Here is a 4,940-nt window from a genome sequence, read left to right on the forward strand (position 1 = left end):
CTCTCTGAAGAAAATGAAGAAGAGAAAGAAGTTCACAAAAATAAATATTTAAACTATCTGTTATGCTCTTCAAGAGAAGTCCAGGGAATAGGGTATAGAAGCAGAGTTATGGTTTCAGAAAGTATTAAAAGCTTCTCAATTAAACATTAAAAAATTTTTTTTTTATTTATAAAGGGGTGCCTGAGTGGCTCAGTCAGTTAAGCGTCTGACTTCGGCTCAGGTCATGATCTCACGATTTGTGGATTTGAGCCCCGTGTCGGGCTCTGTGCCGACAGCCAGCTCAGAGCCTGGAGCCTGTTTCAGATTCTGTGTCTCCCTCTCTCTCTGACCCTCCCCTGCTCATGCTGTCTCTCTCTCTCTCTCAGAAATAACTAAAACATTTAAAAAAATTAAAAAAAATTCTCAGCTAACTTACTGGTCAACATCTGGAATCAAATAAACCAGGGAGGTCAGAGAAGGAGAAAGAGAGAGAGGGGGAGAACTAATTCACAGGCATATCATGCAAAATTCCAATAGTCAAATTACTCTGTGTTACTAATGTGTAAATTATGGAACTTCTACAAGTCCCTTAGACAGAAAAATAAAGCTGTAAATTATTGTGTTTTTCCTAACTACAAGAGTTGGGACTTTCTGCCTTCAAACACTACCATTCAACACAGGTAGAAAACCTTGTGGTGAAAGCTTTGAACTTGAACAAGTGACAGACTTCCAAATTCTGGAGCAGAAAGGAGAAAGGCATTTCCAATTGCTCCTGCTACCACCCGGTCATAATTCTTCCTTTTGTTCAGATCAGGATGTGATCTTGTGAGACTGTATTTTCTCCCCAAAGGGTACATTTCTTTTTTTTTTTTTCTTCAAAAAAAATTTTTATGTCTTTATTTTGAGAGACAGAGACAGAGAGCGAGCGGGGGAGGGTCAGAGAAAGAGGGAGACCCAGAATCTTAAGCAGGCTCCAGGATCTGCACTGTCAGCACAGAGACCGATGCAGGGCTGGAAACCACGGACTGCAAGACCATGACCTGAGCCGAAGTCGGAGGCTTAAACGACTGAGCCACCCAGCCGCCCCCCAAAGTGTACATTCCTAAAGGACTGTATAAACAGTAGCAATACTGGCAGGAAACAGATAATCTGCTTTTAACTTGTGGAAATTCTGCAAAAATTATGGATGGGGGAGAACACAACGGAAGGGGAGGGCGCGCAGGATACAATTCCAGTATGGACTACTGACAATATTGTTTAAAAAAAAAGTCGGGGCGCCTGGGTGGCTCAGTCGGTTAAGCGTCCGACTTCGGCTCACGTCAAGATCTCACAGTTCGTGGGTTCGAGCCCCGCATCAGGCTCTGTGCTGACTGCCAGCTCAGAGTCTGGAGCCTGTTTCGGATTCTGTATCTGTCTCTCTGACCCTCCCCTGCTCACACGGTCTGTCTCTCTCAGAAATAAATAAAACATAAAAAAATTTTTTTAAAAAGTCTTGTTATCTCTAGAAGGAGCTAAGAGACAAATTTAAGGCATCCCGCTGACTGATGCGCAGGTCAGCTCTTCCCACGGCCGTCAGAGGGCCACCCTTAACCGCGCAGCTGAGGGGTCGTGGGCCCCGCCTGCCCTCGGGGCGGACACCGACCGGCGCGGAGGGCCCCGCAGCCCTGCGCGGGGCCTGCTNCCCTCCCCCTCCTCCTCCCCCAGGTTTTCCCTTTTTGGAAAAGAAGTGTTCCACCTTCCGGCCCCTGATGGCTGCCCCTCAGGCACTGAACCATTCGTGGCAGACATAGTGTTTGGGGCACTACTTGTTTGATCATCTCTACTCAGCTGAACTCTCAAACTTTTTTTTTTTATTTTTTAATGTTTTATTTATTTCTAGGAGAGAGAGAGAGAGAGAGAGAGAGAGACAGCATGAGCAGGGGAGGGTCAGAGAGAGAGGGAGTCACAGACTCCGAAACAGGCTCCAGGCTCTGAGCTGGCAGTCAGCACAGAGCCTGACGCGGGGCTCGAACCCATGAACCTAATTTTTTAAAGTTTATTGAAAGTCAGACAGACTAAGCCACCCAGGCGCCCCTGAACTCTCAAACTTTTAAAGGGATTGCATTGGGTAGGGGAGAGGTAGAGGGTAGTGTGCCTTTGGAGTAGGAGGGCTAGGCATTATCGCAGGAAAATCTTGCCAAAATTAGCAACTCAGGGTCTGATGGGGAAGGAAAAAAGAAGTCTACTGAAAGGTGGGCAGTCTCTGAACATTTTAACAGACGCACAGGAAAGTAGTCTGGAAGGCGGAAGTAAATTAGAAGAGACTAACACACTGGGAGCACTTGGGACTGGCCATAAAGGGCTAGGGAGTGAAAGCAATCCCATGATGCAATCACAGCCTCCCTGACATCTCAAGCACTGGAGAACCCCCTACTCCCAAAAGCTGTCTGTCTGTCTCCACTGCCTTAATTTCATCAACAACCAATGTTACCAGTTTTTAAAGGCATTTAGTGGACATGCATACACAAGGACTCAGGGAGAGGGTAATGTCGGGAAGAGACTATATGGGGCAGGGAGGAAGTAGGGAGATCATTTAGGAGACCACTGATACAGATTGGACGTGGAGTATGAGAGAAAGAGAAGGATGACTCCACAAAATTTGGCCCTGACCAACTAGAAGGATGGAGCTGCTATTTAGTGAGCTGGAGAAAACTGCAAGAAGAGTATGTTGTGGGGAAGGGTCAGAATCAGAGGTTTGGTAACCAGGGTACCCAACATTTAGAATTTGGGACGCAGAGAAGAAGCAGTCAGTGAGATAGAAAGAGGACTAAGAGATAGTTGTGTTCTAGAAGCCAAGCGAAGAAAATATTTCAAGAAGGAAGAAATGTGGTTGTTGTGTATTGGTTTGTTGTGATTTATGACAAAAATGAGATTGTTTTTATGAGTAAAGTTGTTTTGATTAAGAAGGAAGTAAGGATGTGGTCATCACGTCTGTTGTTGTTTACAAGCACTTAGGAGCTCAGCCGCAGAGGGATGGTGCTGGGGGTTTAGCAGTAAAAACTTAGGAAGGACAAGCCAGCTATGACAAGGGGGACATTTAGACTCTAAAAGCCAAGAGTTTGTAAGGACTGTCAGAGAGTGTTTGCTCTGAGCAAGGTGACTCTGCTGATCTAAATAGCTCTTGGGTGACCTTGGGGGCAATTAAGGCCTGCTGCTGTAAAGACAATTCTTACCCTCAAGTGGCAAAACCCAAGCAATGGCAGGCCAAGGAGATCTCGCAGTGCACCCTACCAACATGCTCTAGCAACAGGGGATTTTTTTTGTTTTGCTCTGCCAGCAGGACATCAGCGATTGGTTGGCTAAGCCAGCTCTCCTGAGTATCAACTGGTATAAAGATACTCTTCAACTAAATATGGTCTTTCTTTCATCTTCCCTTGCCTGGAACAATAGTGTGATTCATCTGTCATTGGTTTGGAGTAGGTTATTTCTTTACTGGGTTATTAGGAGACATTATCCTGTATGCCATTGCTTTGTAAAATTCCTACAGTGAACCTATGATAAATAAATTGCTGATACAGACAAATTCAGTCTCTGAGGATTAATTTGCCTCCCCCAAAAAACAGTGGTCCACCAAGTCAGTGTTCTGTCAGATAAGGATTGAGATTTGATTACCAGACTTAGTAAATTCAGGGTCATTTGTGATGGTGGTAAGAGCAGTTTCTCTGTAGAGGGGCAAGCGGAACCCTAACTGGAGATCATTCCGGAGAAAACAGGAGTGAGTATTGCAACTCACTTCAAATAGAGGGGGGCTACTGGAGGATGGTTTTATTTCTTTTAAGACCAGAGATATTATAGTCTGTTTATTTACTGATAGAGGTAATCTAGCAGCAAGATAAAAATTAATGATATAAGAAATGAAGGAGAGAAATGCTGGAATGATGGCCTGGAGTAGGTAAAAGAGGATGCAATCTAGTGCATAAGTTGAAAGATAAACCTTAGGAATATGGAGAATTCATCCATAATACAGGAAGAAGGAAAGTATACGGTAACAAATTTATGGCAGATGTGGGCATGGGAGATTGTAGAGGTCTCTTCTGATTGCTTCTGTTTTCTCACTGAAATAAAAAGCGAAATATAGACTAGGTTATGTTGTAGTAACAATCTCCCTCTGTATTGCAGGAGTTCAACAGATCAAAAGCTTGCTTCTCTCTTGCTAAATGTCTATAGCTGGTCAGCCAGGGAATGCTGCTCTAACTCAGCCACAGAGCTAGAGGGCTCTCTGTGCTCCTCTGTGGCTGAGACTGAAAAGAGAAGAGTGACATCCTGCCACTTAGAGCCTGTTTCTGGAAGTGGTATATCACCCTTCTACATGTCATTGGCCAAAATAAGCAACACTATCGTATCTAATTCAAAGTGGGGCTATGGGGTGCAGTCTTGCCATGCTTCTGGAAGGAAAGGAAACCAGAACATTTGTGAGTGGAAGAGGAGGCATTGGACGATTATGGAGAGTGAAGGCATAAAATAATTGTTTTAAAGAGTGGGACAACAGATGTAAATATGACTAAGGGCTGAGTGAATGGCAAGGACAGTGGGGCTGTGTTAAAGCTGGTTAGGGTGATGGGCTAGGTGGTGCCCAATAAGGGAAGGATCAGAGATAAAGTGGTCAGGCCCCCTGGAGGAAAACAAAACCGAACAAACAAAAGGTCCAGTAGAATAAGAAAGAGGAGATGTTTGGTTTGCAGCAGAAGTACATAATGAGGAACATTCTAGAGATGGGTGTCATGAAGCAATGGGATTACAAGCCAGATGGTGAGTGCACAGTACAGCCTGTAAGTTTTCCTTCTGAGCAGTTCTGCCCCCCTTCTTTTGCCAACAGTGCCTTGATTTCCTTTTGATTTCCTCATTCATGCAGGCCTCATTTAGTCTTCATGGTTACCTCTACGTGTATCTGCAACTTTTTTTTTTTTACAAAATACATCTGA

The sequence above is a fragment of the Crocuta crocuta genome, unplaced genomic scaffold, assembly GCF_008692635.1.
Source record: "Crocuta crocuta isolate KB4526 unplaced genomic scaffold, BGI_CrCroc_1.0 scaffold230, whole genome shotgun sequence".
Taxonomy (NCBI): domain Eukaryota; kingdom Metazoa; phylum Chordata; class Mammalia; order Carnivora; family Hyaenidae; genus Crocuta; species Crocuta crocuta.